This window comes from Argiope bruennichi, chromosome 11 (genome assembly GCF_947563725.1).
Source record: "Argiope bruennichi chromosome 11, qqArgBrue1.1, whole genome shotgun sequence".
Lineage (NCBI taxonomy): Eukaryota > Metazoa > Arthropoda > Arachnida > Araneae > Araneidae > Argiope > Argiope bruennichi.
Window position 1 is genome coordinate 36,713,933 of NC_079161.1, and position 14,440 is coordinate 36,728,372.

Here is a 14,440-nt window from a genome sequence, read left to right on the forward strand (position 1 = left end):
ATACTAAAACTCAGAAGATGCACAACAAATTTACATTAAATAAATTTATATTAAATAACAGTGGAATTAGAAAATTTAATAATCTTCGTTTCAAACATCAAAATGTTTTAACTAAGTAGATGATTAAATAAATGGCATTAATGACACATGCTTAGATTTTTTTTTTGTTTGATGAAGTCTAAGAGAAAGAAGAAAGAGTTAGGAAAACATCCACAAAAATATATTTCAAAATAATAAATTCGAATATTTAGTTTGCAATTTAGAATTCAACGTAATTTTTAACATTAAATAAAAGCCAACAATTTCGCAACGTATACGACCAGAAATATCTCTGAAATGCCTCCCACACTTATTTTATGTCCTCGTACGCATGCTTTCTATAAACAATGCGTTCTTAACATACCCATTGCAATCAATCAAGAACAAAGAGCTTTAATTTGCCACATATATGAATATTAATTCTTAAAAAAAATTGTGGTGGAAAAAATTGGTGCACCGTGATTTTTTTTGCTTTAGCTATCTTGAGCTTCTGCGTTTTGTTTTGTTATAATTGTCTTGTACGTCTGCGATTTGTTTTGCGTTAGTTATCATGTGCGTCCATGATTTCAGTAGTTACCATTCCACCTGAAGAAAGGAATTATAAATGTAGTCATTAGTCTATATGGTAAAATCTAATTGGATTAAAACTGTTGAGAAATTCGTTTTCTTTCTTTATACGGGAAAAACCAAAGATCAAAGGCTAACTGTTTCACCTTTCTCATGAAGTTAGATATTTAAATAAAAGATTAAAATGTTGGATTTTCTTTACTAAATCCTTTGCTTCGGCTAATGCAGAACAGAAATTTTATTTTACTTACCAATAGTGATCTTCGCAATAAGATCACTGTGATGATGTGAGGCAAATATCGGTTAGATTGGTCTGAAATTGAAAAATTATCATTGATCCTAACAGATCCGCGTCTTATGTAAAATTTTATTTATTAATGTGATTTTTAAAACTGATTAAAAATTAATATTCTTCTGATTTTATTATTTTAAATCAAGTTTAGTTATAAAACAAGATATCTCATCTGCAATGGTTATTTCTAAACATCACAATCTTCGCAGTAAATCTGAAATTGAAAATCATATTATAATGATACAAATGCAATAATACAAATTTCGATTCTGGAAAGTTCTCAAAACAGTTTATTTGCTTCGAAAATATTTCATTTGGAGGACATTTTAGTCAAAAAGGTCTAAATTTCAGAGATTCTTCAAATTCTAAAATTCGGATTTTTGACGATTACAATGCAATTAACGATTGTATTTCTCATACAGAAAAGCTCGCTGCTTGTTATTTTTATGCTAGTTATAAAGAAAAAGTGCAGTTTTTTTAAAAACATTTTTATGCTTAAAAATTTATGTATGAGAAAAAATAAAACCACCCGCTTTTATTATGGCATCACACATCGTACAATCATTAAAAAGTACAATTAGAAAGAAATTATCATATTTATAAATATTTTTGAATTAAAAATTCTATCAAAAGTTGTCTGTATCATGATATTAGAAGCGTGAAAATTTTTAAGCTCAAAATTCATTTTCTCAAGGAATTTTAAATTTACAGCAGAAGAATTTCCGGGAAACCAAATTTCATTAGTACAGTTTTCATGGCTTATTAGTAATGCACTAACAAGTTTTGTATACCTAAAGTAAAAATAAAATTTAGCACTTTTGTTTATATCATGAAAAATAATATAGTTATTGGTCTGAAATTTTTGTCAAAGAAATATAAGATACTCTACATATTTTACATTCAAACAGAATGACACATATTTATGAACACATATATTTACACATATTTATGAACAAAAAGTAATATTTAATATATAACGTACAAATGTTTTACACAATGAAAGTTTAAACATTTTTAAATGACAATGCATCGAAATTTGGAAACTAACCAATGGTCGTCATTTTATGAGGACATGAAAAATAACCCATCTGATTCCTACGAATAGTCCTTTTGTTACAATACATTTTCTGTAATTGCTATAAAACGATGAACTTTAATGGAACTCTCACAACCTCGAAGTTATCAATAGCTTTTTATACAAACTCAAATGTTGTCGATCATGTATTTTTGGTATGAATTATTATAAAACGTTCTTATATTAAAAGCTGCTGTAATATAAGAACCTGCGGAAAATTTCGGTGGAGAATAAAAGTATCAGAACAAAATTAAGAACGTCTTTCACAGTAAAAATATTTCATTAATATTTGTTACTCTTCATTCTATCCAAAATTATATATCTTGACATGAAAAGCTCAAATTCTTTTTCTTTGATTTGCTGAAAGCCATAAGCAGAATACGCACTCCAAGAAAAAAAATTTTCCATCTACCCACTGGTGTGGTGTTGAAGTATGGCTAGGCAGGGGGGCCAGTTCTGGTGCCATCCTTGTCATCTGACCATGGTTCAAAATTACGAGGTCCTTCCCAGAATAGCCCTAGTGTTGCTTTAAAACGGAACATTAATATAACTATAACTAAACTAAACTAAACCTAAAAATATTTTCAATGAAAGAATTAAATATTCTTTGGTACATCTTATCCTCATAATACTACAGTTTATATATTCAAATTTTAGTGACCAGCTTAACATTGTTCAGTTTAACAGAAATATCGGAAGACAATCAGAAATTCAATTTAAATTGCAATACAATCAGAAAATTTTAATTATCTGCACTCACCATTATCAGAATATTATAACTAAATAGATACTTTAAATAAATAGCAACAATGATGTGCAATAGAAATCAATGACTGTGTTGCACACATTTGAAAAAAATTGTTGATGTTCAAAAATTTACTTCCACGAATTTGTATTTTGTTGTTTTTGTTGCTGAATGTGTCTGCTGACTCCAATTAAAAAAAAGAACCTGCAAATTCAGTCATAATACTCTTTTGAGATTTTGACGACATTAGTTGAATCGAATAAAATTGTTGAGAAATTTAACATTTTTCCCCATAAGACTCCCAAGATCAGTGACTAGATGTTTCAGCCAACTTGCCATGAAAATACGAATTTTTGAATAAAAGTATAAAATTATGTTTTATTCCAAAATCTTTGGATTATGCTTTCTTTCTTCCCTTTCCACTCCGCCATCGTTTCTTAGACAGATGACAAAAAAGTATTATCAGGAAGAATTGAATATTTTGATTCAGAAACTTGCAGCAGAAGTGTTTCAGGGAAGTCAAACTTCGCAACAGAAAAAAGAACGAGTTTTATAAAAGGACGAAAAAAGCATCTTTCACAACATTGATTTCGAATACTTACGTTGAAATTCTTAACAATAGGTAAAATGGCAACAATTTTCTACAAATACTACAACATGCATGTTTCAAATAGATTTTTGTCTTATTATCAAATATTTGTGCATATCGCTTTGTAACAACAAAGCTTTCTCAAAATGATTACACCAAAATCCAGCAACCAGTTTTCTACCTTTTTGCTACAATTATGATTATAAATTCTTGGAAGAATTGTTGGTGTTGAAAAATTTGCATCCTTGTTTTCTTTGCTCTCGTTATCTTGTGCACCCATGTTTTATTTTGTTTTAGTTATCATACCAACTAAAGCAGGAATCTATAAATCCAATTATAAGACTTTTTGATACAATTTGAATGGATTAAAATTGTTGAGCAATTCGGTTTCTTCCCTCTATGACAAAACCAGTAATCAAAAGCTAAATGTTTCCTTCTCTCATGAAATTGGATATTTAAAAAAAGATTAGAATCTACGGTTTTCTTTCCAAAATTCATTCGCTAATCAACTATTAAAATATACAGGATGATTGAAAGCTTATCGTTCAAATTTCGAGGTAGAGAATATCTCAGAAAATCGATTTCACATAAGGAAAGTATATCCTCAAACTTCATCTGCATTCAAAAAATTTCACAAGCGAAGTAAATACAAGGAAACCGTGGTAACGAATGTGTCCTTTATTCCAACAAGATAAAATACATTCGTTACCAGTCGAAGCTGCATAGTCGTGCTCAAAATTGCGACCATTTACACGAGCATGTGATTATTTTCAAAAACTCCTGGCATACCATTGACAATGCCTGCGTATATATGTGTCGAGATATATGGTATCAACATGACGGACCTTCTGACCATAGCACAATTGTTGAGCGTGATTACTTGAACAGAGCTCAGTGGACCGACATAGGTTAACCGATCAACTGGCCACCAAGCTCACCTGATTTATCCCCTATTATTTTCTTTTTGTGCTGGGCCATGAGGGATTATCTGTACGAGACCCTGGTCGAAAGTGAAATGGACCCTGTTGCACGAATAGTGGCCGCCACAGCATTGTTCATGATATGTCAAGCGTTTTTGAAAATGTTGGGAGATCAAGGCAACGGCGCTGTGAATCCTGTGTTCATTCATATGGTCGCAATTTTTAGCACCTACTGAGAACTTGTTTTTTTATCTTGTTGGAATAAAAGTCACATTTGTCGCCAGATAACTATACTGTTTCCTTGCGTTCACTTCACTTGTCCATTTTGCTCATGTTGATGACGTTTGCAGACATACTTTCCTATACGTCCGAAATCGGTTTTCTGACTTATTCCCGATCTCCCCACGAAATTTGAACGATAAGTTTTGAATCACACTGTATATTCCTATTTTACCTATCAATGATGATCTCCGTAATAAGATCACTCTTTTGATGTACGGAAGATTTCTCTTAGAATGTCCTGAAATCGTAAAATAATCGTTGAGAACACATAACCGTGGGGGAAAATATTATTTCTTCAAGTTATTTTCCAAGCCCCTTTAAGATTAATACCCGTTAGATTTTATTATTTGAAATTAAGTTAAGGTTTGAAAACAAGATGTATCATCTACCATGTTTATTTCTAAACGCCAATATCTAGGCAGTAAATCTAGAATTTAAAATCATATTAAAATGATACAAATGCAGTAATACAATTTTTGATTCTGCAAAGTCCTCAAAACAGTTTATTTGATTCGAGAATATTTTATTTTAAAGATATTTTAGTCAGAAAGGTCTAAAATGTGGAGATTCGCAAAAATCTAAAATTCGGATTTTTTAAGATTAAAATGCAATTAACAATTGCAGTTCTTATATTGAAAGGATTTTTGTCGTTGTTTTTATGCAAATTCTAAAACAAAAGTCCTTTTTTTAAAAAAAAAAGTTCATGTTTTGAATTTTATGTATGAAAAAAAATAAAGCCTTCCAACTTTATTATCACATCGCTCATTAAAAAAATATAAAAAGGTATAATTAGAAATTAATTACGATATTTATAACTATTTCTGATTTAAAAATTTCATAAGAAGTGGTCTATATCTTGAAATTAGAACAAACATTTATACTTTTACTGTCAACATTTTTTTATCGTAAAGAATTCTAAATTTATAATAGAAGTGTATCCAGGAAACCATTAGGCCAGCTCATCTTTTCTGAGTTTTAATGGTTTCGTAGATATGTAACAAAAAGGAAAACATTCTTAAAATGAAGACAATATTTTGGATTTTGGTTTATATCATGTAAAATAATATAATTATTGGTCTGAAATTTTTTGGCTACTAAAGATATTCTACACATTTTGCACTCAAACACAAAGGTATTTATCAGATATTAAAAAAAATATTTAAAATGTAATATAATTTTTATAAAATTATACTTTAAAGGCTTTAAAATGGGAATATACCAAAATTTGGACATACACCAATTAACAAAGTGATTTCAGTGTTGAACAACAAATGTATTCTTTTTATAAGTTTTTTCCGCTACATAACATTTCTTATAATGTCTATAAAATGGTATGTTTAAGGGCTCCGTCACAATTCCTTACGAAATAAACCCTCCAAGACATTAATTTTTTTTCTCAATATTTTAAAGTTATACTTATGATAGCTTAGACATTAAGAGTTTTGCGATCAAAATTATCAAGGTTCTGTCTAAAACAGAAACACTGAAAATCAATCCCAAATCTACGATAAATAACAATGAGATAAGAAAATTTGAATAACATTGCATTTCTCTTGCCACAATATTGATAACTGAGTAAATAGATTAAATATGCATCGTTAATGACATTTACTTATATTTCCTTAATCATTCAATCAATCTTATCACAAGAAGGTGAATGAGTTTGGGTAAAAGAAGAACCAATTCTATTCCTCTTGAGTTATTCCATAGTCAGGTAGTACATTTTAAAATACGTAAAAGGCAATAATCTATCAACAATAACAACAAAAGAAAAGAGAAAATCATCAAAAGCCTTTTATTCACTTAATTTCGCGCATCTTTCGCTAAACCGAAAACGGCGCTATTTCAAAATACTTTGTGATGTAAACATTTGCAGCCCTGTTTCTTTCTGTTATGTTTATAAATACAAGTTTTTCAAAAAATTGTTGGTGTTGCACAATTTTCTTGAATACTCCCTTTTTAAGTATTTTTATATGCCCGGTTATTCCAATAAAAGAAAGAATGTATAATTGAAATCGTAATACTGTTTTGAACTTTTACCGAATGAGAGGTGAATAGAATTAAATTGTTGAGAAATTAAGTTTCTTACCCCCAACATTCAGATATTTCATCCACCCTCCTCCTTAAAAAGAAATTTTTCAATCAAATATTAAAAATCCTTGTTTTGTTCTAAAATCTTTGAATTCAGCTATGGCCTGGAACTAAATATATAACATTAATGACATGCGCTTAGAATTTTTTTGAATTTTCATCAAGCAATATTTGCTACAGGAAGGAGAATGAGTTTGAGCATCAGACGAAAATTTTTATTTATGAAGAATGTATGAAGAGCTTAAATGCCTAGGCACTTCTAATCCGTTTGAGGTAACTAGAAGCAAAGCAAAAAACAAAAGTAATGTATCATTGGTGTGTAAGTTGAGTGGAAAAAGGCTTGCTTATATAGCATCAAATAAATTAATAATAAATAATTATAAACTTTCTAGTTATTGAAAGATGTCAGAGTGATGCTGAGTATCTATATGTCTTTCAATACGAAAAATGAGTGTAATCCATCGACAGTTTAAAAGAGTGATAATTGTTTCGAGAATTAACTTAAAATAAAAATTTTACTTTTACATTATCGACATAAAGTGTAAAGACAAAATATTGTAATGATCACAATATTCTAGATCTAGATTTTGACGAGTCTCTTCGCTTTAGAATTCTCTGACTTCAATGAATACATTTTTGACAATATTTGTCTTTATTTGAGAACTCCATAGCTTAAAAGTGCAACCGCTACTTGGATGCAATTTGGTATTTGACTTACAACAGATTTTGATATAACAAAAATTATAAGATTAAATAATTTTAGCGGTTTCGCACAAACAGTGCTTTTCGAACACATTCATGTAACAAAAACGGATAATCATGGGTGCACTGCTATCACATTTATAAATAAAATTCTCAATATACTGCTTGGTGTAAAAAATTTGCTTCGTCGCATTTCTTTTGTTTTGCTTTTATTGCAGTGTGTGTCTGCTCATTCCAATTAAGACAACATGCAAATGGAATCACAATACTCTTCTGAGCTTCTAATGTCTGGCAGCTAAATAGAATAATTTTGTTAAAAAATTAAATGTCTTTCCTAACGGACATCCCAAGATTAATGGCCAGATGCTTCACACCAACTGCCAAATAAATGAATAAATCAATAAATATTTGAATAAAAGATAAAAAGTATGTAATTTCGACTAAAATCTTTGGCTTATGCAATCTTTGCCACCTTGGCATTGTTTCTAACAGTGTTGTTAAAATGATATCATTCAGAGTCATGAAATATTTTTAATAAGAAACTTGCAACAGAGGTATATTCTGGAAATCAAACTTCATCATTTCATTTTTAATTTTTTCCAAGTCATAATCTAACAAAGTTAGCCTTCATGATTCTAATATAGAAGTTCGAAATTTATATACATTATGAAAAATAATATAACTATAAACCTACTTTTTCTATAAAGAAATATACATTGCACTCGAGTAGGAGTATCCGGCCTAATGTGGTGGAAGAGCAGGCCGGAGCTCTATGTACTCATTCCTTTGTCCACCAATACCAGAAAGCAACGTTTTTATATGCAACACAACGCTTATCAATTTCTGAGCGATTTTTTTTCCAGTCCCCCATTGTACTTTTCCCAACTGCTAAGTCTAAAATTTATATATTTTGCTATTACAGCAGATTTTAGTGGCTGTATAACACATAATTTCTACTCCATAGACGTTACAACTTTTTTTTTAATCACCTATTTTGAAATTTTCAGTGTGGTACATTTAAAAAAAATATTAAGCATACCAAAAGAGCAATTTACGAATACGTTACTTTCTCTGCAAATTCAATCCGAAACAGCGGCAACAATTCTTTTCCTTTATACAGGGTGTCCCACAAATATTGTGACAAACTTTAAGGGGAGGTAGGGGACAGCACAAGGATTCAGATTTGCACAGCAACCCGTGGTTGGAAACGCCTTCATTCGGCACTAGGTGGCGTTGTTTACAGTAACATATGAGGAAGCATACTGCAATCTCTCAGTCATTTGAGCTGCGATCGCCCGCAGTGGAGAATGGAACGTTTTACGAACACGGACCTGGCAGATATGAGCCTGATTTATGGATAGGCAAAAGGAACTGCAAGAGCGGCTGAAGGGTTGTATCGGGAAAGGTACCCACAGAGAGATGCGGATGTTCAGTAATTTACATCACAATTTGTGTGAATATGGGTCGTTACGAGGTAATAGAAATAGTGCGAGCAGGCCACGAATGACTTTAACTCTCAGGATGGAAGAAAATGTGTCAGATACCATTAGAAGGAATCCGAGTGCCAGCGTATGGGCCGTCGCTACTGCCGTTGGAGAATCTCGGAATAGTCGTCATCGCGTTTTGCAACGTGAAGGCTTACACCCATACCATCTGCAAAGCGTACAGTTACTACTCCCCGCAGATTACTCACCTCGTGAACGTTTTGCATGGTGGTATATCGATTAATGTTGCCAAGATGCGAATTTCCCATCCTACGTTTAAATGATGGATGAAGCGTACTTAACGCGATATCGAATATTCAATAACACAATGCGCATTTATGGACTGGCAAGAATCCCCATGGCACCCCATCTGCGGGCGATCGCAGCTCAAATGACTGAGGGATGGCAAGTCTGCTTCCTTATATGCTACTGTGAACAACGCCACTTAGCGCCGAATGAAGGCGTTTCGAACCACGGGTTGCTATGCAAATCTGAATCCTTGTGATGTCCCCTACCTCCCCTTAAAATCTGTAACAATATTTATGGGACACCCTGTATACTAACGAAACAATGAAAACGACCTATTCTTTTCCTGTCACAATTTATATTTCGATACACGATACATTTGAAGATCATAATATATCCAATAAAACATATTTCTTTCCTTATTTAATTACGATTAAAGAAAAATAGGCCGTATAAAACGGAAGTCAGATAGACGCGAACCGGATATCCGGGTGTGTACTTTAGAATATTCTACACATTTTACACTCATACACTAAGATGTAATTTAAAAAAAAAGTAATAATTTATATGCAATGCAATTTTATAAAATTAAAGTTTAAAGTTTTTTAAATGTCAGAACATTAAAATTTGAACTTAAACCAAAGAGCAAGATCATCGAATGTGGCATGAAAAATAACATCTCATTCCAATGAGTAGTGTTTTTTAAAATGATTATAAAATGATGCATTCTGACAGCCAAAACTATCTTCAAATTACATATTTTTATTTAAGAACGAATTTGATACTAATGATGATTTAAATTTAAAACTATTAAATTTATTATTTAAAACTATGTTGTATTTTTGTATACATTATTATTGTTGTATTTGTATACATTATTATTATTCTTGGGTTGCAAAAAATTTAAAATCACCATAAGCTTAACGATACCATAACATTTTATGAATGGTCCTTACTAGGACAGAGTCTATGAATGACAGAAGCTAGAAAATATTTTTTTTCTAGCTGCCTCATAGAATTTCACTTACAAATTAAGCTTCCTACTAAAAGGAAAATTTCCCACACTATGTAAGCGCGGACAGTCAAATTTTAGCGATCATACCTTCAATGTGAGTGCTCAATAACTGTGAAAAAAAACCGCAAATGAATCAGGGAGAGAGGAAAGAATTATAAGTCATAAGAATGATTCCAAATCCACGGAAGCAATTAAAATCACGCGAAATTTAAAAGCTTTCTGAATAATACCTGCGACAAAAAGGGAAGTTATGAAAAACAATGAAACGCTACTTTTAATTTTGCGTGCGCAAGCTTTGCAAAAGCAGCGCTATTCCAAAAAAAGCTTGAAAGAGCGTTTGTACACAAGGGGACTTTTTTCTCTTATATTTAAGAATGCAAACTTTTGAAAAAATGGCTGGTATTGAAAAATTTGCTCCCTTATTCTATATTTAATATTTCCTGTGTTTGATCATTCTAATTCTTAGAAGAGCCAATAAGTGTTAAACATTTCTTAAATGTACTCGATGAAAAAGTTCGTTTTACGCAGACATAAAAAAAATTCAGATATTTCTTATGAGCAGTTTTTCCGTTACACATTATAATTATTGTAATGCCGATTGAACGGTGGTAAACTCATAAACTTCAAATTATCGACAGCTCTTTATCTGAGACTAAAGAGTAACTGATGAGAGAATATTGGCATCAGTTATTATATTCCACATTTCTGTAATGAAATAATATGAAAAAACTCCAGTGTCGACAAAAAAATAACACATCAATGTAAAAAGCTATTTTCTCTGCATTAATATTTTATTAAAATCGACTACTCTTATTTCTTGCAGTGAGTCTCCGCTCTTAGAACAAGTTAAACGTTTTGTAGTTCAATCGCCAAATGCGTCTATTGACTTCGGAGAGAAATTTTCAGTAAAATGATTGAACATTGTTTTTGAGAAATATCATACGTTTACACGGACATATTATAAATCAAATTTTAACGATCAGTTAAAAAAATCATAAGCTAATGCCAAAGTTTGATCTAAACATGCCAAACAGCGCCTCTCCCTTTTGCTATATTTATGATTATAAATTCTTGAAAAAATTGCTGGTGTTGAAAAATTGGCGTCCTTGTTTGGTTTTGCTCTCGTTATCTATATTATGTTTCTTGGCGCAGCATGAGGAAATATGACTGGAGGAAATGTGCCATAAAAATCTGATCCAATACAATGCTCTCGTTGTCTTGCGAACCCATGTTTTGTTTTATTTTAAATATCATACCAATTGATGCAAGAATCCATAAATGCAGTAATAAGACATTTTGATACAATTTAAATGAATTAAAATTATTGACAAGTTCGGCCTTTCACTCTACGATAAAAACAATGATCAAAAAGCCCGTGGTGTTCTGGTGGTAAAGCCTGGAGGTGGTGGCTTCGGAGCTGGAGGGTTTCAGGCTCGGGACCCGATTCCACCGAAGGACCGTCGGGTAAGCGGTTTTGGTGCGTGTCAAATTCGTCGGAGCCAAACGTCCTCCCGCTGATGTGGTGTGGAAATTTTGGTAGGGAGTGGTTCCAGTTCAGATCTCAACCTCGTCATCTGACCGCATCTAATCTAAGTGAAACAAAATTCAAGTTTTACGAAATAAAATACTTCGTAGCAATATCAATTCTTCCTGATTTATCCGGAATGGTGTTTTGTTCATTGATCTTAAGACTCCAAAGTTCGATGATTTTATCGAAGAACATTCAAGAAAATTTTTCAGTTAATTGAAAATTAATGAAAATCCCACAGTCAAGGGACAAAGTAACTACGCCAAATGCAACGGAAATTATGCATTTCCACTACTAAACGGGCTTTGTCACTTAAACCTTCAAAGCTGCTTCCGCAATTTAAATTGCATCTGAACAACTGTTTCAATCTGCATTTTAAGTTCATACCAGCAATCCTTTTTTCTACCAAGCTGACTCACCAAAGGTACTTTACTTCTGTTTTTTCCTCCGCTACTAAATACCTCAAACTGAATAGAAGTTTCTATGGGCTAAATCTTTCATACAACAAATTCAAGCTAAATGTACAATTTTCAATTCTAGAAAAATCTCAACACATTCCTCTTGTTTATAGAATTCTTTATTTTCAGGACATTTTAGTGGCGAATGCCTGAAACTCAGAAATTTGTCACAATATAAAATTTGTTTTTTTGCCAATTATAATTCTTTCGACTATTACAATTCCTATATTTTAATATTTTTTTAATGTAAATTATGAAAAATGCAACATTTTTCAAAGCCTTTGATTTGAAAAAAGATTTTATATGTGGAAAAAAACTTTAATACAGCTTAGCTCTTCCTACAATCATAAAAAAGTATCATCAGAAAGAAATATCATATTCTCAAATATTTTTGAATTTAAAAAATTCATAAGTAGTCGTTTATATCAGGAAATTACAACAAACCTGAAAATTATGATAGTCAACATCTATTTTTCTAAAGGAATTTCAAAATTGCAATAGAAAAGTTTTCTAGAACCAGATTTCATTAGTTCTGGTTTATAGATTTTACAATCATGAACGAACAAAATTTTGAATTAAAAAAGTTAAAATAAAATTTTGGACTTTTGTTTATCACAAAAAATAATATATTTATAGGTCTGAAATTTTTGTCAAAGAAATATAAGATATTCTACACATTTTATACTGACACACAGAGATATTTTGCACATATTTACAGAAAATTATTTAAAATTTAATACAAATTCTCAAAATTAAAGTTTAGAGATTTGAAAATTGCAATACAGCAAAATCTAGATATAAACCAATAGACAAGTTTCTTTTAGTATGTTATTACAAATATAATCTTTTTTTGAATAGTGTCTCAGTTACATTAAACTTTCTATAATTCCCATAAAACGACGCATATAAGGTCAACATCAAATATTTCGGAGTATTTCAAAATTATACTATGAAAGCTTAGACATTCAAAGTTTTCGAACATCTTACCAATGTTCTGTCTGAAATGAAAGCTCTCAAAATTTCGTTAAATAACTATGAGATTTAATGATCTATTTTATTATCTGAATAATGTAATTAAATAATAGACAAAATAGGCATCTTAAATGATGGGTGCTTTGAATCTATTTGTTTGATTCGAGCAATCGCTTCTGCTGGAATGAGAATGAGCTTGAGTGACAGAAGAAAGTATTATATTTCTCAAGAGTGATTCCGAATTTAGGTGGAATATTTAGCATTACGTAAAAAGTAATAACATCTCAACAATGATTTACACTTAAAAAAATTCTGAAAGACAATAATTGATTCTTTTTTCTATATACTTTCTAAGAGAAACTTCTATCCCCGACAGTCCTTTCTGTTTTGCTTTGATTGCAAGATGTTGAAAAAAAATTGCTGGTGTTGAAAACGTTCCTGCCATGCTCATTTTTTAAGTAGTTTTAATTGTCTGATCGTTCCAATAAGAACAAGAATATAATAATATAAATAAAATCATAAAATTATTTTTGAATGTCAAAGAATAAGATGGGATTAGAATTAAAATGTTGAGTAATTAAGTTTTTTTTCCCCACAAAATGTCAATTTTCAGATATTTCATCCTCCTCCCACCTCTTAAAAAGAAATTTTTAAGATGAAAATAATATATATTTTTTTTTACCTTTCAATTGAGTTATGTTTGCGCGGAACTAAATATATAACATTAATGACATGCCCTTAGAGTTTTTTTAAATTTGATTAAAGCAATCTTTACTGCAGGAAAGGGATCTTTGCTACAGAAACTAATGTGTAATTGATTTGTAAGTGGAGCAGAAAAAAGATTGCTTATACAATATCAAATAAATAAATAATAAATAATTATAAATTTTCTAGTTATTGAAAGATGTCAGAATTAAGCTGAGTGGCTACATTTCTTTTAATATGTCTTTTCATAAACATTTTAAAACAATGGTAAATTTTTGAGAATTAACATAAAATAACAATTTTATTTTTACACTATCGATAGGAGGTACACAGGAACAAAATATTGTAATGGTTAGAATTCGAGATATAGATTTTGACGAGCCTCTTTCTTTCAGAGTTCTCTGACTTCAAAAAATAAATTTCTGACAATATGTGTCTCTATTTGTTAACTCGATAACATAAAAGGGCTTCCACTACTTAAAGGAAATTTAGTATTTCACAGCAATCAAATTTTGATATAATCTCAAACACTTTTAGCCCCCTTCTCTTAAGCAGTGATTTTTAACGCCTTCATGTAGCAAAAACCAATAATCAGGTGCTTGCTTCTCTCACATTTATAAATATTGGTTCATGAAAAACCTGTCGGTGTTGAAAAATTTCCTTCCAACCATTTCTTTTATTTTTCTTCTCTCATTGTGCCTTTTTGCTCTTTTCAATTAGGACAACAACC